Here is a 22,143-nt window from a genome sequence, read left to right on the forward strand (position 1 = left end):
CACCTACTTGTCTTTTTTATTTTAGCCTTGCCAGTGAGCGTGAAGTGATATTTCATTGTGGTTTTGAGTTGCATTGCCCTGACGGCTAATGATGTTGAGCATCTTTTCATGTCCTTATTGAGTATTTACAGATCTTCAGAAAAAGGTCCATTCAGAGTCTTTGCTTATTTTTACTTGGGTTATTTGCTTTTTTATCGTTGATTCGTAAAAGTTCTTTATATTTTCTGGATTATTAGCTCGTTATCAGGTATATGACGCCTCAGTTCCCTCATCTATAACTTGCTGTTCCCAGGTTATGATACAAAGTATGTAAGGTGCCTGACAAATACCGGGTAGCTGTTAGTTGTTATCATTAATAGAACGCTCTTTTATTTGTTTAATTTATATTCAAGTTAGTGAACATACTGTGTAGTCTTGACTTCAGGAGTAGAGCCTGGTGATTCATCTCTTACATAGGACACCCAGTGCGCATCCCAGAAAGTGCCCTCCTTAATTCCCGTCACTGATTTAACCCATCCCCCAACCACCTCCCTCCAGGAACCCTCAGTTTGTTTTCTCTATTGAAGAGTCTCTTATGCTTTTCCTTCCTGTTTGTATCTCATTTTTCCTTCCCTTCCCCTGTGTTCAGTCTCTCAAATTGCACATAGGAGTGAAATCATGCGATGTCTGTCTTTCACTGACTGACTTATTTCCCTTGGCATAATCTCCTCTAGTTCCATCCATGTGGTTGTAGGTGGAAAGATTTCATTCTTTTTCATCACTGAGTAGTATTCCATTGTGTATGTATACCGCATCCTCTTTATCCATTCATCAGTCGATGGACATCTGGGATTTGGGCTGTTTCCACAATTTGGCTATTGCGGATAGCGCTGCTGTAAACATTGGGGTGCAAGTGCCCCTTTGAATCAGCATTTTTGTATCCTTTGGATAAATTCCCAGTAGTACAATGGCTGGGTCGTAGGGTAGCTCTATTTTTAATTTTTGAGGAACCTCCGTACTGTTTTCCAGAGTGGCTGCACCAGCTTGTATTCCCACCAGCAGTGCAAAAGGATTCCCCATTCTCCACATTCTCGCCAACATCTGTTGTCTCCTGAGTTGTTAATTTTAGCCATTTCGGCCACTTTAGACAGGTGTGCGGTAGTATCTCAGTTCACAGGGCCAGATAGGCCTCCCGATAATATCCCATCTGTCCCTCTCCTCTATCAATTTCACAGATGAAGCAACTCATGCCAGAGAAGGAAAGTTACTTCCTCCTCTTGGATTCAGAAATGGCCTAAAGCATATCTGCAATGGAGCCCAGCTGTGTGACCTTGGGCAGGTTACTCCTCTCTGTGCACCCCCATGTTGTTATGTGTAAAAGGGAGGTGAAGGAGGGAGTGTAAGCTCACCTGCTCTGAGCAACTTCTATGTGGTAAGCATTGCCTGAAATGCTTCCAGGAACATCTTCTCGTTCAGTCTTCCCAACTTCCCAAAGTCATACGTGTTCCTGCATGCCCATTTACGTGTAGAAACTGATACTCAGAGAGATGAAGTCCCTCACCTGAGGGCTCACGTCTGGGAAGTGACAGCATCGGGATTTTCTAACCCCAATGTCTGTCTTCTCTTTTGCTGCCACAACGCGTGTCCTGGGGTACTCCATCCTGGGTTACCCCAGGAAGGGACTTTTTCCTTTTTTTCTTTGCTAATATCGATTGTGATTATATCAGACTTTCTAATAACCACAGAGGACACCTGAGGGAAAAGGAAAACGCACTTCCCACTCTGATCCTATCTGATGCTTTCATCATCTTTAGACTTGGAAGATTTTAGGGGCACCTGGGTGGCTCAGTCGGTTAAGCATCAGACTTCGGCTCAGGTCATGATCTCGCGGTCCGTGAGTTCGAGCCCCGCGTTGGGCTCTGTGCTGACCGCTTAGAGCCTGGAGCCTATTTCAGATTCTGTGTCTCCCTCTCTCTGACCCTCCCCCGTTCATGCTCTGTCTCTCTCTGTCTCAAAAAGAAACGTTAAAAAAAAATTTAGACTTGCAAGATTTTGAATGTAGTCCAGGCCCAGCTGAGACCCACCTTTTTGAGGTGGTGGCCTGAGGAAGCCAGAAGTTTAACTATCCCCAAGGCCAACCCGAGCCTAGACTGTGCTGGCTTTGGGAGGTAAATATCCCTTGGGCCTCTCCTTGTAGAAATCAGGCAAGTCTGTGTTCTCACTGGGTGTGTGTATGGGGGGGGGGGGGTCTCTTGGACAGGGGGGCTCAGATTCTAAAGCAGTGGTTCTTAGCCGAGAGTGATTTTGCCCCCACTGGGCTTTTTTCCCTACAGGTATTTTTGGTGGTTGTGACCTGGGGAGGGTTGGGAAGAGGTGCTACTGACCTTTCGAAGGTACAGGCCAGGGATGCTGCTAAACATCTTAGAGTGCCCAGGCAGCCCCCCCCCCCAAAGAATTCTCCTGCCCCAAGGTGCCAGCAGTGCAGAGGCTGAGAAATTCTGTTCTAGGCAAATACAGCTGCAGGATCGGACCTGCTTTTCCCAGGGGCCCACAAGGGGCATGGGCACGTGTGTGTGTGTGCATGGGGGTGACTACTGCTAAGGAAGATCTTCTCTACTTGATTCCTAGGGATCCTTGTCTTGTCCTGCCCACCTTCCTATGTTCTGGGCTGGACGTTGCAAATAAACTTGTGATGAAGGCGGGTGGCAGGAAAGCTTGCTCTGTTGTTTTAAAGCACCCAGGATCCTGTTCCCCTTCTGGGAGGGGGCAGTTCCCTGCCGCTCAGAGAGGCAGATGATGAAATGGTTGGCTCATGTTTTGTGAAGCCTGGCGCCTCTTGAGGGCAGGCCCCGTGTCTCATTCATTGCTCTTTCTCCGGTGCCCAGCACAGTAAATGAGCGTAGCAGGACTTTGCTGAATGAAAACTGGTGGCCAGAGAAGATACTTCCTGGTGGTTTAAGAGCCACCCCAGTCTTAGCCTATGGCCAGCCTCCCACCTCCCAACTTTTACGACCAAGTCACATGTTAATATAATGGAAGCAACTAGCTATGGCAAATTCGTTGCATCTGACAGGCACAATTCTAAGTCGTTTACATACGTGAACTGAGTTCGTCTTCACACAACCTATGAGAGAGAGATTATTGCTATATTCCTACTTGATGGATGAAGAAAGTGAGACAGAGAGGGTAAGTAACTTGTTTGGAGTCACACAGCTCAAAAGCAACAGAGGCAGAATCTGAACACAGGTGGTCTAGCTCCATGCTCTTTATCACTGGATATTTTGCTCCCTTTCTTAAAAGCTGCCAGCAAAGCCCAGCCTGCCCTCCCCGTCTCATGTTTCTGGGGCCACCTTTCTCCCAGACAGACATAAGAAGCTAACAAGTCAGGCATTACTAATGGGAGCGGAGGAAGCACTTTCCTAACGTACCCAGATATTGTTTTTGAAGCCCGAATGAGAGAATCAGACTAATTGTGGTAGGATAAATGGGCATGGGGTTCATCCTTGGGGCTTCTGGCTTTATTTTTCCACTGTTTTTAGCTGTTCTTAAAACAAATAATGCTCATAAGGAAAAACTGGCGATAGCTGCTCATTGGATAGCAGGCCCCAGTCATACACCCTCAGACAAAAACTTGGGGGATTGTGAGAAAAGTGAAGTGCCTCTGGGTACTAGCACTATAGAGTCAGATTGAGGGGGTCTGGAGTGTGAGCCTTATGAATGGGTATTTTTACCAAGCATCCCTGGAAATTCTGAAGTACAGCCAGAGAGGGCAGGAGTCTAGAGCATTGCCTGGGGGAGGAGTGGGGCTCAGAAACCTGCATTTTCAGTCACCGAGGAAGAAATCAACTCCTGCTTCTCATTGATGATGAAAGCATCATTCAAGTTTTGTCTCACAATTGCCTCCTCCGGGAAGCCTCTCCTGATTCATAGAGGCTAATTGCTCCTTCCCTGACCCCTGCACAGCACTTGGTACACCCATTACAGTTGATGTCACAGAGTAGTTATTTGTTTATTTGGCCCTTTTGAGTGAGAACTGTGTTTTCTCAGCTTCTGCACATCCAACACTGACTCCAGCGCTGGATATGAAGTTGGTGCTGGATGCGTGTTTATTTACTTATTTTTAATGTTTATTTATCAGGTGCACGGACGGCTCAGTGGTTAAGCTTCAGCTTAGGTCACGATCTCATGGTTCGTGGGTTTGAGCCCCAGGTGGGGCTCGGGTTCGGCTCTGTGCTGACCGCTCGTAACCCAGATCCTGCTTCGTATTCCCTCTCTCTGCCCCTCCCCCACTTGCTCTCTGTCTCTGTCTCTCAAAAAAATGAATAAACATTTAAAAAATGTTTTTTTATTTGTGAGAAAGTGTGAGAAAATGTGTGCTTGTGCACACGCGCACATGGAGGAGGAGCAGAGAAAGAGGGAGAGAGAGAAAATCCCAAGCAGGCTCCACGCTGTCAGCACAGAGCCCAGTGCGGGGTTCAAACCCACAAACCGTGAGATCACGACCTGAGCTGAAATCAGGAGTGGGACGCTCAACTGACGGAGCCCCCCCAGGCGCCCCTGGATGCGTGTTTATTGAACAAACAGGTGACCAAGCAGACAGGATACTTTGGCCCTTGTCGAGAGCTCCTGGTGGTCTGGCCTACAGACTGAGAAGACCTGAGTTCTAACTTTGTGACTCCCTATCATCTTGACTTTGGGATACTCATGTGCTCAATGTGAGTCCTGGTTTGCTCATCTGGAAAATGGGAATAATATTAGTGCTTTGCTCTTGGGGAGCTCCGATGATACAGGAAACAGTGTGATGGTGGTTTGTAAACCCGAGGTGCCATGCTGATGTGGGGTGAAGGAGGAGGAGGATGTCCTTCTTGTTCTGGAATGTGGGCATTCTGAGAGATGCTGCTTATGGCAACTTCTGGGCTCTGAGCCTGACTTCCCCGGGTCACGGCACTCAGGGGAAGCGGATGGAAGTTCCAGATATGAGCACGTGTGACTCCCAGGGAGCAGTTCACTGGGTTGTTTGGTATTATGTGGAAGCCTTGACCTCCAACCACCTTCCCTTGAGAGAGTTTTCCTGCTCTTTCTACCCACCTTGTGGGGCTCCTAAGGGGTCTCTAGACCCCTGCCAAGCAGGATCGGGCTGTACATTAAGTTCTTTTTAGTGCTGCAGCTCTGAGGTCAGACTTAGCATTCCAAAGGTCAGGCCCTTTCATCTTGCAAGGAACTTTCCCTTGAGAGTTTTATACCCTTGGGGTGTGCACAGCCAGAACTTCAGATTTATTAACCAGCTTTCAGAAAGCTGCACAGCTTGGCTCTGATAAATCAAAGTGATGGACATTGCTGGCCTGAGAACAAGGGACAGCAGCTCTGCCATGGTGGCGGTGCACTTAGTAGTCAAAACTGTGGCTTTTACTATCGCGCTTTTGTCCGTTACCAGATGACCGAATCCTGGAAGCATGACATAGGCATTATTATTATTATTATCATTTTGCAGAGAAGAAAACTGAGGCTGCGAGAGGTGAAATAACTTACCCAAGGGCAAACTGCTTCTCTCTTGAGAAAGCTGGGATCCAGCTCGGAGCTGGCTGATAACCATTCACTGCCCCTAAGTGGGTGAAGGAGAAGAAGAGGCTGACTTTTATGCCTGGGGTGTCCCCCTGTCTTGGGGGACCAGGATCTGGGGCCTCTCTGATCCCCCACCTCCAGGGTCAGGAGAGCATTAGCACCAGTTACAGGAAATAAAGTAGCACAGATTAGAAGATCTGGCTGTAGCCTCACCTGCACCACTGGTGTGCTTTGGTTAATGTGGTCATGCATGAAAGTGCCTGGCTCCAGAACAGGTAGGCAGCCTGACACACAGAAGAGCCTGGAAGTAGACCTGAATACTTAGGAGAATGTAATGTGTATGTAAGGTGGAACTGCAAATCCCTGGGGAAAAGACGCGTCACTCAGTGAATGGTGTTGGAACAGTTGGAGAGCTGCCTGGGAAATACTAAGTTGCACCTCAACTCACTCATTTCACCAGAATTAATTCCAGATTGATCAAAAACTTAAATGAAAAAAAAAGATAAAATACCAGTATTTGAAGAAGATAAGAGATTTTTAAAATAAGCTCAAATTGGATGGAGATGGCCTTTCTAAGTACAATGTACAAAGATGCACCAAAAATGTTTGGTAAATTCCAACACCTAAAAATTTTAAATGTCTTCATTATAATACTATAAGCAAAGTCAAAAGACAAGTCACCTAGAAAAAAATATTTGTAAACATATATCCCACACATGAGCTGATTTTCTTAATATATAAGGAGTCCTTACAACCAATAAGAGAAAGGTCAACCCCACAGAAAAAAAACAGTCAAAGAACATGAACAGAAAAGGGGGGATTACAAAAGGCATTAATCATGTAAAATGATGCTCAGCCTCTCTTATTAGAAGGATTGTGAATTAAACTATGATCATATCACTCCAACTTACCAGAATGGCAAAGATTTAAAAGTTAGACAAGACATCCTGTTATCAAGGTCGTGCAGAAACAGACACCCTCAGAAGTTGCTAATACTGTGCAAAGGGCGCAGCCTACGGAGAGCGCTTTGGATCTTAAGAGATTTTAAATGCACAAATCCTTCGACTGAGCGATGCCACTTCCAGAAGTCCGTCCTACAGAGGACTAGCACCCAGGTGAATCAGCGATTGTACGAGGAGAGTCTGAAGTGGCAAAAGCTTGGAAATAACCATAAATGCCCCCTATAAGATATTGGTTAAATAAAGGACCGTATAGCCATAGATGTCTTGCTCTGCAACTGTGGAAAAGAGTGACTCCAATTCATATGAAATGACATAGAATGCCTTTCAAAGGCCATTTGTTTAAAAGAAAGAAAGAAAGGGAAGGAAGGAGGGAGAAGGAAGGAGCAAAGAGTTTATGTCAACACTTCTGCTTCTGTGCACATAGTTTGGTGCAGGAGACACAGGATGTTAGTAACAGAAGTGCTTCTGGGAATAAGATCTCAGTGGCTGGGGGAATGGGCTTAGTTTTTTCCTTTCTTTTTTCTTTTTTGATTGAAGTACAATTAACACAGTGTTATAACAATTTCAGATGTAATGATTCAGCAGCTCTGTACATTTCTCAGTGCTTGTCAAGATAAGTGTACTCTTAATCCCCTTCGGCTGTTTTACCCCTCCCCCCACCCACCTCCTCTCTGGTAACCATCAGTTTGTTCTCTGTGTTTAAGAGCCTGTTTTTTTGTGGGGTTTTTTGGTCTTTTTTCTTTGTATTGTTTCTTAAATTCCACATATGAGTGAAATCATTTGTTATTTGTCTTTGCGTGAGTTATTTCACTTCGCATTATATTGTCTAGGTCCATCCATGTTGTTGCTAATGACAAGATATCATTCTTTTTTTATGGCTGTGTAATACTCTGTTGAGTGCGTGTGTATCTCACATCTTCTTTCTCCATTCATCTATCAGTGGACATAGGGTTGCTTCCCTATGTTGGCTATTGTAAATAATGCGGCAATAAACATAGGGGTGCATGGATCCTGTCGAATTAGTGATTTTGTTTTCTTTGGGTAAATAAACCAGTAGTAGAATTGCTGGACCATATGGTAGTTCTATTTTTAACTTTTTGAGGAACCTCCATACTGTTTTCCACAGTGGCTGCACCACTATGAATTCCCGCCAACAGTGCACAAGGGTTCCTTTTTCTCCACATCCTCACCAGCACTTGTTGTTTCTTGTGTTTTTTATTTTAACCATTCTGACAGGTGTAAAGTGATACCTCATTGTGGTTTTAATTTGCATTTCTCTGATGATGAGTGATGTTGAGCTTCTTTTCATGTGTCTGTTGGCCATCTGGATGTCTTCTTTGGATAAGTGTCTGTTCATGTCTTCTGCCCATTTTTAATCAGATTTTTTGTTTTTTGGGTATTGAGTTGTATAAGTTATACATTTCGGACATTAACTTCTTATCAGAAATATCATTTGTAGATATTTTCTCCCATCCATTAGGTTGCTGTTTTGTTGACAAGCTTTTTATTTTGGTGTAGTCCCAACAGTTTAATTTTGTACTCTATTTTCTTTAGTATCATTTTTTTCTAACTCTGGGCACAGGTGTATTTATGTGTGTGTGTGTGTGTGTGTGTGTGTGTGTGTGTGTGTGTGTATGAACAAAGCAATGCAAAAACATCTGGCAAATAGGGGGTACTTAATGTATCAGTTTCCTTCCCCCTCACTGAACCTCAGTTACCCCTTCTGCTAAACTGGAATGCTAAATTCCAGCACTGCCATTCTCTCTGGGTCATTGTGAGCAGCAAAGGCAAGAGTCAAAAGAGAGCATGCTTTGAAAGGGGCCCATTAGTCTACTAATGTAGAATATCAGTAGTAATAGTATCATTGCTGTTTAAGGGCATCCCACATGTAGCCCCAAATAGGGCCCAGCCTGTTTGCCCTCATGGCTGAAACTCTCCCTCTCTCAGCCTCAGTGTTTTCATCTGTAAAGTAGGCCCATCTAGAGCTCATGTTGGGGGATTCCTGACCCTGCAGGTCCAGAAGGCTTCCTGCTTGTTCCAGCAAGAGCCATCCTAGCTCCTCTCCTGCTCAGTTGACTAGAGGCCACCCCAGATCATGCGCTTATTAGCCTTCCATTCACCCTCAGGGTTATGTAATTCCAGACCTGGCTTCTTCCCAAACCTCAGGGTAGGGGGGATAGGAGGACCCAAAGGCCTGGAATGAATCAACCTCAGGGTCATTACCGTGAGCCCTGCTTGCCACTGAGGACAAAGATATCTTTTTCTTGTGGCAACAGAATGATCTTAGCAAACCAAAAGTCTTTTGTCTCCTGTGACACAAATGCGGGGAGCCCCTAGGAAACTGGGATAACCCATTTGGAAAGTCAACTGAAAATGTATCTTTAAAGTGTTTTTTTGCTGGCAACATGCAGGTGCCAGGTCTCCACAGTCCCCCCGGTTCACTTGTTTCCCCCATCCCTGGTGTCTGTGCCTGGGCTGCTGGCATAGAAAGTCCTTGTGACCCCTACTTGACCTATTCCTCTGCATGGAAGTAAGGTTCTTGGCTTAGTCATCTGCACCTTCCCATTCCTTCTGTCAGCCTGTGCTGCATGCTTGTTGACTTTAGAGATGAGTAAAGCAATGCCCAGAGAAGGGTGGTGAGTTATTCAAAGTCAACCAGTGGCAGGATGGCAGAGCCAGGACCAGAACACATTTGTGAGCCCAGAGGAGAATAGGGTGATAGGTGATTCCTTCCTGTGGGAAGGGATCTTTCTCGAGCCCCCTTCTACCACCTGGGGTAAGGGGATCAGCAGCAGCTCTCAGGAATCCTCTTGAGCAGATGTTCTGACATATTGTGACCCACAATTGTTCCTATGAGTGTTGGGCAAGAAGGAGGACTTTGCAGAGTTCCAGGGTTTGGGAAGAAGGGAAAAATGTGGGAGGAACATTGGTCTACTGTTGGTGTGTTTGGGGTCCATGGACAAGCCATACTGCCTCTCTGCATTGATTTCCATAGCTGTGATCCACCCACCTACCTCCAGGTGACCAAAGGGCCCAGAGGAAGGGCTTGAGAAGGGCTGGAAGCATTGCTGAGAGATGGAAACATCTCGTCATCTTGTCCTGGGTAGTCCTGTCCCCTCTTCTCTTTCTTCCTCTTCCAAGTGTGAACCAGGTGCCCCTAGTGTTTGCCCCCTAAACTAGTTTTAAGTTCAAAGGAGCTTAGACAAGAAATTATAATCTGGAGATGCCTGGGTGGCTCAGTTGGTTAAGTGTCGGACTCTTGACTTTGGCTCAGGTCATGATCTCACAATACATGAGTTCGAGCCCCACATTAGGCTCTACACTTATGGCATGGAGCCTGCTTTGGATTCTCTCTCTCTCTTCATCTATCTCTGCTCCTCCCCTACTTGTACTTCCCTCTCTCTCTCTCAAAATAAATAAAATAAACATTAAAAACATTTTTAAAGAAAATATATTCTGCAAGATGAATGTTGGAGGCTAGGGAGTCAGAGCAAAGGGGAATTAAGTACTCAGTTTAGGATGAGAAGGAACATCCAGGCTCAAGATCTCAAATTAGAATACAATATTTATGGAGAGACAAAAATGCATCTTTAAATATTACTTTGGGAGTGACCACCCCTTGATGTTGCATATAAAGAGGCCATTCATACCTGACACATCATTGCTATTTGCTCCCGCCAGCAAGAAGAACCCCTAACGTGAGGTGTCTGTTGTTTCACAAATATGTTAACTCAGAAACAAGATCAAAGTCATAAGAAGACATTCAAACGAGAGGGATCTCCTCTGAGGTGCCCTCATTTTGGGGTTAAGAAGGGTGAAGCCCAAAGATGGGACATCCCCTATTTTGATCACACAGTGCATTCCTGGTAGCTGCCCCAACTGTGCTTCAGACATTTCGCCCGAGCGTGTGCAGAAGTCCACAGAAGAAAATGCATGTCTGCTCTGCCTTTCCTCTGCTATAAGATCCTAAATGCTTCCCGAAGGCAGGGGTGGCATTGGACTTGTCCACTCGTCTCTGTCCCTTTGTGCATACATTCGGCAGAAACAAAGTATTTGCACATCAGTGATCTCTTCTGACCTTCACGGAAACCCTTTGAGTGAGCAGGCAGGTCTTGTTTCCATTGCACAGATGCTAGAGAGCGCTCAGCGAGGTGGGGTGTTTTGTCCAAGGTCACATGGCTCGTGTGTAACTGTAACCCAGATTCTTTACTGTCAGATAAATCTGCTGTCCTTCTGGATCCAGGGGACACCCTCAAGTTCATGTTGTAGACCAGCCCAATGATTAAGAGCATGGCTCTGCATTCATACTCCAGTTACTGAAGCCTTCTGTGACTCACTTTCTTCATCTGTAAAATTAGGACGGTAATAGTACCCATCTGCCTCAAGAAGAAGTAAATAAATACATACAAAGCTCTTAGCATAGTGCTTGGGACATAGTTAGCACTCAGTGGATATTAGCCAGGCCACTAATGAGACACTTGGCATCAGTGGATGGGTAGTTTGGCAATTCTCAAAGGACCTTAGCAGTCCATGACATATAACAATTTGTTGTTTTTCTGAGACAGAAGTTAACTACTCACATGGAATGATATTATGATGATCATCTTAAAACATACACACATACTTTTTTCTGTGTGAAAAACGACCACTAGGGGAGTGAGAATAGTGTAAAGCCAGGTAATTGAGAGGAGAGACAGGCAGGAAGCATGTGTCTCTAGAATGACTGTGTGTAGGCAGAGAGCCAGGAGCCTTTCTGGAGCAGTACAGGAAGTTTCTGGGAAACCTTATGGATGTTGGCAGAAGGGTGTCATCCAAATGGCATTTAGCCAGTGCCCTGGAACACCCAGTCCTGCCTTGCAGGTCCCAAGGGGGGACGTAAGTACCCAGAGGACACTGAGCAAAATCTCAGTCTGCAACCCTGGCTCCAGAAACCCACCCACCTGGCCCCCGAGTGAGCATGACCAGACCAGACTGGAAGGGCCCCTTCCCTGGTCCTCACTCAAGCCCCAATGTTACCACCCCAATAACGAGAAGAGACCCAGTCGTCTCCCATGCTGTCCCAAGAGCTGCCCCAGTCTGCTCACCTCAGGGCTCCTGAGGACAGGGCAGTGGGCCAGCTACGTGGAAAGAAGAGCTGGTCCTCAAATTTGTTGGTTTGATACTGGGTTGTCCAAGCACAAATGCAGATAGACAGGTGGTGTACGTTAGCGGGTTGGAGTAAAATTGGCCATGCCCCAAGTATGGTATTAATGAGGTGTTTTATGACAGTTGTTTTCCCTAGAAGTGATAGAGAGTGATATATGGTCCAGGGTGGTACAGTACAGTCAGAGAATATGGGAGATGGAGGCAAACGGACCAACAGCCAGATCCCAACTTTGGCCCTGTGTAATACTATGCATTTGGACAAGCCATCTCATTTCCCCAAGCCTCAGCTTTTTCAACTGTAAAATAGGAACGATATCTCCTACCCTGCTTGTTGTAAGGATTATTGATGATATAGGCACTTGCTTGGTGATGGCCATCACATCGGGGCTCCTACTCTATGCTGGATGCTTACCCACCTTCTCCCTAGTATTCTGCAAATTTCACAACTTTTGGTATACCAATGCACTAATATTTACCTAATAACTTTCTAAGTCAACTCACTTTTTAGTTTAAGCAATGTAACCATGAAATTACAGGTTTGATACGCTTTTTTTCCTAACATGCCTTACAACATATGCATAACTATTAAAACAACACTTTTCTTTGTGTGAGACCAAAAAAAAAAAAAAGGAAGGAAGGAAGGAAGGAAGGAAGGAAGGAAGGAAGGAGAAAAGAATCAGTGTGCTAAGCAACATTGGTATGCACACCACACTTGGGGACGCCCAAATGTCCAAATTTAATTCCCAAGCCGTCCTGTCGGGAGGAGGATTTGGGAGGAGAATGACTCCCTTTTTCAAGATAAAGAAATGGATTTCCCGCTCAACAGCACACATCCAATCAGTACCTTTGAGAAGTCAGTTTGACATTCCTTCAAGACATTTTCTTTTTTTTTTTAAAGTTTATTTATTTACTTTGAGACAGAGAAAGAGAGGGTGAGTGGAAGTGGGGTCAAAGAGAGAGGGAGAGAGAGACAGAATCCCAAGCAGGCTCCGCGCTGTCACTGCAGAGCCCGCGGATCTGGATGTGGGGCTCAACCTCACAAACCATGAGATCATGACCTGAGCAGAAGTCAAACGCTTAACCGACTGAGCCCCCCCAGCTGCCCCAAGACATTTTCTTGTTAAGAGGGATCTTTCAGACCCTCAATCTTCTTCTTGACTGTAACCAAAAAGAGAAAAACATGGTAGGGAGTGCTCCTTGGAACACGCAGCTTTCTGAGAGGTTGTTTTCCTTTTGAAAAGATTCATATTCATCTCAGTCCCTTGTAAATCAAACCTGAACCTCCAACGTGAGGGGAAAACGTAAACAACTTTGAATGGGTTGACTGGACGGTGCCAGCTGTGGGCCTTCAAAGCCAATTTGTGCTTCCAGCCAAACCATATTTAGGCATATCTGCCATGAGATTCCTTGACAACCTCCCTGCTCCCCCCTCCCCACACCCCAGCCCACCTTCGCACTCATGGGTTAGCTAGAAATCCCCTCCACCTCAATGGAGGGCTTGGGGTGGTGGCCCTGTTGGACCTCAGGAATCTACATGTATTCATTGGAGCCAAGCCACCTTCACGACGGCATGCCTTAAATTATGAGGTATCTGGAGACTCTAGTCCTGAGGCACTGCCCCTTGCCTTTGTAGTGCTGTCCCTCTTGTGAAAGCCTCAGTTCAGGGGTGCTGCAAGAGTTCTCTAGGACTCTCTGGGCTGCAAGAGACAGAAGCCACCTCAACCAAAGAACTCCTCATAAGGATACAGAGGCATCCCAAGGAAATTAGGGCAGGACTGCAACAGAGCCTCAGGAAGGGCTGGAACCAGGAGCCACAGTGCATCAGAGCTCCCCGCCCCCTCCCCTGAAAGCCTTCCCTCTCCCAGTTACTTCCTGTGTGTCTCATTTATGCCCTGTTCTGAGCAGATCATCTGTCCCTGCTTCCAGCATCCTTGGGGCAGAACGTGGCCATCCACAGCCACCCAGAGAGAGAGAGAGAGACTGAAGTGCTCTGTCAGGCCTAATCCCACGCTCCCAAGGAAGGGACTATACAGTCCGGCCTTCCAATCTCTTCTCCTCCCTGAGCCAGTGATCTTTTCACAACGTAATCTGGTCACTGTCCTCCTCCCCCTGTGTTTGCCTGTGTTTGCCTGTGTTATGGGTTTTGGATGTTTATTTGTCTATTCCCGTTCAACCGCTCACTCCACCAGGATGGGGATAGGTCTGTTTATGCTCCTAGCACCTAGCAGTTGCCCCTCAATAACAGCAATGCTTCTGCTGGAGCCTTGAACCTAGTCATCCCTCAGAGCCTTTCGGAGCAGCCGAGTTTCAAGCCCGTATAAAATATTTGAGATGCTGCGCTTTTGGAAACTGTGTACAATGCCGTCATAGGAAATTATATCCCAAATCATAAGCAGCTGTTCAGCTCCTCAGAGTGTGGTCCATGGACCAGCAGCATCAGCATCTCCGGGGACCTTGTTAAAAATGCAGGATTTCAGACCCAACCCCAGCCCTACTCAGGAGGAATCTGTATTTTAACAAGTGTATTCACGTGCACATTAAGGTTTGAGGAGCGCTGGGTTAGGACATCCTTTCATACGTTCCTATATCCTCCCTTGATTTCTTTGCATTTGTAAGTGCTTCTTTAGTGTTGGACTTCCTTTGTAGCCTGTGAGCCTCCTGAGGACAGGTGTCCTGGCTGTTTTGCCCAGCTCCTTAACCTCAGTGCCTGGGGTGTGGCCTGGTATACATGGTCAAGGATGGTTTTTTCCCCCTGAAATTATCCCCCAGAAAAGGGTCCATATGACATCTTTCATATTCTAGAATACTCCATAAGTCATTTGTTTTGAACAATAAGCCCTGTCTGGAAGAGGCATATTAATGTTGAAAATGACCTCAGTGCTAGTTTGGATGTTTATAGAGGTCACTCAATGGGTTCAGTGAACAATGCGTAAGGAAATGCAACCCAATTTAGTCATCATTTCTGGAAAGTATGACTTCACGGTTGTAATCACTGGATATCACCGTACATGCCTTTTGAAGATCGTCTTAAAAAGTATTGCAGTATGCTGTTGTGTTGTGGGGTCGTGACATACATCCACTGAATTATTAAAAAAACAACAACAATAACAACAACAACAACAACAACAACAGACAGCTCATTGAAGACTTTCCTCGCAGCTGCACACTGTCGCTCATGCTACAGCATCGGGTCCTGAGTAGAAAGTCCCTGCCTTGCCTTTTCCCAACAGGTCATTGAAGGTGATCAGTTTTACTTCCTGACCTGGGAAATGGGGATGCTGTTCTCCACCTCTGCTTGCCTTTTGGCATCATGTATTCCACTAACTGGCTGAGGGCTGGGCTATCCAGCTATCTGCTGGACCCTCACCTACCCTCAATACCCTCAGTCTTGTGCCCCTTGCACTACCTGTAGCCTCCACTGTCTGTAGCACAGGGGATGTGGCGGCCGTGGGCTCAGCCTTCTGCAAAGCTGTGAGGTCATGAGAGCTGTGGCAGGGCCTGTGTGTCGTCACATTTTCTGTTCTTGCACACCCCTCCACCTTGCACTCCCTCTTGCCCTGTGCTTGTTCGCTGCCCCTCCCTACAAAGTCCCACCCAAATCCGCATCTGTTCCCCCCTCACTTTCTAATTCCTCATGCTCTAAACATTCACTCCCTCTGATCTTAGTCCCATTCCTCAGGGCCCTGCAGCCAGGATTTTAAGAAGGAACTAAGGGACAAGAGCGTATGAATAACTGTGAGACCCATCTCTTATTATTATCATAACTGCTGCAGTGGGTTGGACATCCAGTTTTGCCTGGCCTCTGGGTTGGGTGTGCAGGGGGATGGTGGTGCCATTCTCTGGGATGGACAAGGGGAGAATGGGGACTTTCTGTTGAAATGTCTGACTGAGCTGAGGAGGGAGATCCCCATCCCTGGGCCCACCCTTACAGCAAGAAAGTAAAAATATTCTGGGGGTGGGTGCAGCCATGGAGTTTGTGGTGGAAGGTGGGAGTGAAGGTTGTTTGGACCCACATTATAAGGGATCTTTGTGGAATTCACACTTTAGACATGGGGAGCCAGTGAAGAGTCAGGATGGTGGCATGATCTGATTGACATCTTAGGAAAATCCCTCTAATAACAACATAGAGAAGGGATTGGGGGGTGGGGGGCAAGACTGGAGGCAGACAGACCAGTGAGGAGACATGGGCCACCTGAACTGATGCAGTGATAGGAAAACAAAAGGTGAGAAGGGTGGATGTGTCAGAAGTTTCCAAAACAGACACAGGGTGGCGAGGAAAGAAAGTTACTGAAGGTAACTTCCTGCTTTCCAGGTGCATGGCTGATAAGGTGGGGGGACCCAGTCCCTGAGGTAGGTGCCCCGGGAGGAGGTTTGGAAATGCCAAGTTTGAGTTGCACCTCCAAGAGAAATTGTCCAGGAGACATTTAAATATGTGGGTGGGGCTGGGCAGACCTGGGCAGATTTAGGGGCCACCAGGATCAAAAGTGAGGGCAGGGATACAGAAGGCGAGAGCTGCTGTCCAGATGAGAGGCAATGGTGGCTCAGCCCAGAAACAGTGGCAAAATGACCCAGAGAAGTGGATGGAATTGAGAAACCTGTAGGAGGCAGAATGGACAGCACTCAGAGATGGTTGGAATGCCAGCGATGAACTGGATGTGAAAGTCAGAGGTGGTTCCCCCTTTTCTAGCCACAGCATCTGAGAGGAGAGCAGTGCCACCCATGGGACAAGACGTAGTTTGTGGGGGCAAGATGATGACTTAGTTTGGGTTCTCCTCAAAGCAGAGCTTGAGGCAAGGATTTGGGTAAGCCATTTTTAAAGGAGGTGTTCCAGGTGGGAAGTGAGCCAGGCAAGGAGGCACGCTGATGAAAGTGTATTGTTGCACGGGTCGCTGCTGCGGGCGCCAGTGCCTCGGCCCACCTGGGAACTGATGACGGACTCTGGACCACACCTGACAATGGTCCCTGGTAGCTGGTTGAGCGTCGCTCCTGGGATGTTAACTCTCCAGCACTTCTATGCTGTTCCTTGTTGTGGGTGGAGAGAGAACTTTCTCTGGTGGTGTAGACAGCTGTCTCAGAGTAGACCAAGGAGGTGTGGGCAGGACACCAGAGGCGTTTGCTACAGGTCATGACACAGCTCAGATGGGTTGAGTCTCAGACATCTGAGACTTCCAGGCGGAGATGTCCCCAAACAGAAGATGATGACACTGCAGTAGGCATCAAGGATTCCTGACACTGTGCCCTGGAAGGGTGGTGGGTCTTTGTAAGTGTTTAGAGCCTGTAATTATCAGTGGTCTGGTTGGACCCCTCAGATGAACTCCTCTCCCACCCCTGGGGCTGGCTGAAAAGCCAGTGCTTTAGAGCTCAGTTCACTTCTCACAGAACAGTCATCAACTGTGAGTACATCCCTCCCTCCGTCTCTGTGTATTGAGAGTGCCACTTGTCAGTGGTTCCAAGAAGTGGGGCTCATTAGGCAGAGAGGAAGCCGGGGACCTGGAGAAGACAGGCTCATCTGAGAACAAACTAAGAGAGCTGGGGTGTGGTGGGGAGTGCCACCACGAGCACATCACCGAGCTAAGTGAGTAAGCGAGCAGAGAGTGAGTGGAAGGAGTGCCGGCCCAAGGGATGATGCCATGTCCCCGGTCCTCACTGCACCCTCTCTAGCCACAGAACACAGGCAGGCATGGAACAGGTTCGCATTTCTTTTTCTTGCCCTTTGCAGCGGGACGATATGCTTCTCTCAGCACCACCCAGTAGAAATAGGATGCCAGCCACAAATGTAATCAGAAACATCCTAGTAGCCACAGTTTTCAAAGTAAAAAGAGACAGGTGCAATTCATTTCAATAGTAAATTTTATCTAACCCAATATCCAAAATACTATCATTTCAACATGTAACCAACATAAACAATTATGAATCAGATATTTTACATTTGGGGGTGTGGGGCTAAGTCTTCAAACCTGTGTGTATTTTACACTTAGAGCACATCTCAGTTCGGACCCACCACATTCAAGGACTCACTAGTCACATATGGCTGTGACCACTTACTGGGTGGCCCCAGTCCAGCCTGTCTGCCTTAAAGAACCACGGAGAGGAGCCAGTTCAGCCCCACCCATCTCTCTCTGAGCATCTCTTCGTCGTAGGTTCTGATCATCATAATACAATAATTATGGTAATTGAGAATTACACTGTGGTGAGAGCTTTATGGACTTGACCTTATTTCAGCCACATGCCCTGCTACACATATATTATTATCCCTGTATTATGGGTGAAACAGTTCAGACTGAGTAGGGAATAGAACAGAGACATGGGCCCTGGTTCCAGCATTGAGGGGCCCGGGTTATCTTTTGTGCACAGATTGGAAGCCACTTCTGCACAAAGCCTTCCCAGAGCATTCCCCCGACACCAGCCACCATGAAGTCATTCCTCCCTCCCCTAGGCTCTTTGCTATCTGCGTATCTTGATAAACCATGCTTATATCTTCTCTCTCTGCTGCTTGTGAGCTCCCTAAGAAAAGGGCTGTGTGGTGGTCATTTGTGTATCTCCCCCCACCCCCCAATTTTACTCTGCACATAGTAGGTGCTTGAAAATGGGGAATAAATGGAAAGACAAGTAAATTAATATTAATATTGCTTCTTCCTAATTCATAAGAGAGAAGGCGTTTCCCCTAAGCATTCCCCCTGGCTGATAGATGAGTAACTCATTTCCCTGCTCTGGGGCTCAGCTTTTCCATCTGTAAAATGAGAAGGTTAGATTAAGTCTCTCACTCCAAGAAATTCCATGACTTGGTAGCATTTTATGTTAAGGGTCTGCTCTGTGCAGGGCTCTGCAATACAGACAAGAATTAGACAGGTTTCCTTCCATCGAGATACTCAGGGTCTAGGGTGGAGGTTCTGTACCTTTGTGGGGGGGACTAGATCTCTTTGATGGCCTCTCCCCAGGGTGATGCTCCTCCCCTCTTTGTATCTGTGGGCAGTTTTAGGGAATCCATTCAGTTTAGACAAAAGCCTCCAGAGGCCCACTCTTTCCTTCCAGCCTTGTCTGAGCTGGAGCTAGGGGCCACGGAAGCATACCGTGTTCCCCAGAGGAGACTTCAGTGCAGAAGGAGAGGCAGATGTGCAAATAAACCACTTGTCTCCAGCTGGAGAAGTGCTGAAACACGCAGGCCCTGGTGACTGCTGGAGCTGCTGGGGAATGCTGGGGAAAGGCCTGCTGGTTGTTAGGAGTTTGCTGGGTTCTCAAATGAAGAAGGCCTCTTGCAGGGAAAGCACACGGCACGTGCACATGCCCCGGGGTGTGAAAGGGTGCCGGCTTTTATGGACACTGAGTAACTATGCCTCTAGAACAAAGCAGAGATGAAACCGGGGAGATGGGGGTGGGAGGGGCAGGGCGGCAGAAAGGACAGAGAATGGCAAGCGGGAGAGGAGCCAAGGGGAGGTGGCCGAGTACTGGATACTTCGGGACATGCCGTAGGAGTGGGGATCAGGGCGGGAAGTCTCTACAGAGGTTCACAAGGACCTCAGGTCAGACGTGGGCCTTCCAAGAAATGGGCTGAAAAGTCAACACAACCTCAGACCCTGTGGGACAAGGGCTGTCTGTAAATTCAAGGTGTTTCCAAGGCTGTCGCTGCCCCCTGAGAAGGAGCCTTCCGGGCAGAAAGCTGTCCTAACCGGGCCTCATCATGGGCCTGCTGAGCTGCCAATAGGAAGCAGGTCTAGCTTGGAAAAATGAAAGCAGGGAGCTTTTCCCTTTGTGTGGTCCCATGGCGACTCTAACTCTGGCCCTGTACCGGCCTCCAGAGGCTGTGGTTAGCATTTGGGGAAGTTAAAGGAAATCATTTTCTGGCTGCCCAGGCCCCGGCGGGCCTTCCTTTTTGCTAGAATTGCCTCAGCAAGGTGTCTCCACATGGCTCCCCTCACACCGGGCAGGCACCAGGCGGAGAGAGCGGAATGCCTTTGAGTCATTCAAAGCTGAGAGTGTGGGTTTTTCCTTAATATGTGTAGTAGTGTGGTAGATGGAGTTATTTCATGGTGGGGAGATGAAAAGGAACCTTTGGGAACAAATTAACTAGATCCTTTCTAAGGTTCCTTCCAGATTTAACACCCTGATCCTGCGTGGTGCCAGCCTCTAGGCTGTGTACCCTCTGCTGTCCCCTAACCAGACTGCTTTTTGAGCTAGCTATACAGATGCTTCTGACTGCTCCTTAATCAAAAGGAATGGGGGCAGGAGGTGATGGTCCATTGGGACCTATTGTGTGCCAAAAATTGTGGGGTTTTTCTGAAGTTGTTTTTTTTTTTTTTTTAATTTTTGAGAGAGAGAGAGCATGAGCGGGCCAGGGGCAGACAGAGAAGGGGACAGAGGATCTGAATCTAGCTCTGCACTGACAGTGAGCCTGACGTGGTGCTCGAGCTCACGAACCACAAGATCATGCCCTGACACAAAGTCGGATGCTCAACTGACTGAGCCACCCGGGTGCCCCCCAATTTGTTTACAATAACATGACGTGAGGGAGGGGGTTATGATTCTCATTTGACAGATGCATTCACTGAGGCTCAGGGAGATGTGCACATTTAATATGAATACAGGACCCATGTGATAAACCCTAAGCCAGGAGCTAGAGAAACAACAGAGAACACAATGTAAGTGTTGCCCACGCTCAGGGAGCTTATTGTCTAGTAGGGGAGAGAGAGACCCTAGTGAAACACCCCCACACATAAATGGTATTAGGAGAGTCAAGTCTGGGCTAGGGAAGACTTCCTGGAAGAGGTGACCCTTGAGTTCAGATTGGAAGCATGAGTAAGTATTAACGAAGCAGAGAGTCGGGAGCCGGATGATCAAGCAGAGGGAAAAGCACTTTCAAAGCCCTTGAGGCAGGAAGGAGCTTCGATCTTTCCCAGGGCTCAGAGGTATGTGTGGCTAGAGCATGGAGAGGGTCATAGAAGGCGATATTCACTGAATCCTGGGAGGAGTAGACGGGGATCAGCACCACATGACCTTCTGAGTCCAGAGTGAGCAAAGAGATTGCATGAGAAAGAGAGCAAACTAGATTCTAGGTTCTGTGCCTGTCATACCTGTGATCTCATTCAATCCTGGAAGCCACCCAGGGGTAAATATTTTCGCCATTCCATTTTATGCAGGAGAAAACTGAGGCTCAGAGAAGGCAAGTAAGCATGGCCCCACGGCTGGTCAGAGGTGGCGCTGGGCATCCTACCACATTCAGTTCCAAAGCCCAGGCCCTCCTCAGCTTCTCACCTCAAGGGCCTGGACACGGCAGCTGCCATCCCCACACCACCCGCCTGCCACGAGCCTCCTCTTCCAGGTGCAAGATTTCCCGCAGGGAGAGCCCGGGCACACGCCCCTCAGCCCCGTGTTTTTGGCTTCTGGCCTGCCTCTGTGGCATCCTTGCTTGGAATCAGACAGAGAAACTTGGGGTCTGGTAATTGTATTCCATTAAGCCTAATTAAGATGCAAATTTGTACAGTTAATGAAGAAGGCAATTTGGAGGCAGTTTGGCTGGTGACACAGGACCCTCCTTGGTGCCGCTCCTCTCAGTAGGTGGGTCTGAGGATATGGAAAATGTATGCACCGCCACTCACCAAGCTGCCTCTGGCCGCTCTCCAGGGATCAATCCTTTCTGCTGAAGAAGGACAACCCAGCCCAGGTAGAACACACTGTGCACAAACGACTCAGATCACATAATCCCTGACGCGGGGATCACCTCGTTCTGGGCCCTTGGACCCCCACGCACAGGCTCTGCCCTGCCCAGGTCCCCTTATGTGGGTAGGAGGGCCAGAAGCAGTTTTCTGGAACCAGACTGCCTGGGTTCGAATCCTGAGTCCACCCTCACCAGCTGTGTCTTTGGGCAAGTTTCTTAACCTGGCTGGGCCTCAGTTTCTTCCTCTATGAAATGGGACACAAATAGGTCGCTGTGAAGATGAAGTCAGATAATGCATGGAAAGCGCTTAGCAAGCCCCTGGCACGTGGATGTTGGCCACTGTGGGTAGCAGTTCTGCCCCCAAATCCTAGGCTCACAAACTTCTTTTTGCTGCCGTCAGAGGTCTCTCGCCTTGGAGTTGGACTTTACTCAGGTCCTGGATCCCCTGTCCCTGTGGTCCACCTGGCTGCAAAGCTAGAGTACACCCAGCCTCTGACCTTTGACATGGATTGCCACTTATGGTTGGCTGTTCTCCCATCCTTGGATACCAGAATTGGCCTCTGACCTGGACTTTCTTTCAGTACCTGATCCCACTCCTCCTACCACCTGGCTCCCCCTGCACCTGTGGCCAGATTCATTTATAAATACATTACTCAACTGAAATCATCATGATTATAGCTGATATTTGTGGAGGGCTCACTGGGTCAAGCTCTTTGCCTACAATCATGTTATTTTGTCCTCACAACAATTTATAGACGCAGAAGCTGAGACTCAGAGAGGTAGAGTGACTTGTCCAGGGTCACACGGCTGGTATGGTGGGGAACTGAGCTCAAACTATGTCTG

The 22,143-nt window shown here is 47.6% G+C and overlaps 2 protein-coding genes across 3 annotated transcripts in view; both read left to right on the top strand.

Moving 5' to 3' along the window:
* The window catches only part of HRH1 (histamine receptor H1), an 80,832-nt gene that overhangs the window by 24,731 nt on the left and 33,958 nt on the right, over positions 1 to 22,143 (top strand). The window lies entirely within an intron of this gene.
* The window catches only part of ATG7 (autophagy related 7), a 342,261-nt gene that overhangs the window by 24,664 nt on the left and 295,454 nt on the right, over positions 1 to 22,143 (top strand). The window lies entirely within an intron of this gene.

Source organism: Panthera onca, chromosome A2 (genome assembly GCF_046562875.1).
Source record: "Panthera onca isolate mPanOnc1 chromosome A2, mPanOnc1 haplotype 2, whole genome shotgun sequence".
Lineage (NCBI taxonomy): Eukaryota > Metazoa > Chordata > Mammalia > Carnivora > Felidae > Panthera > Panthera onca.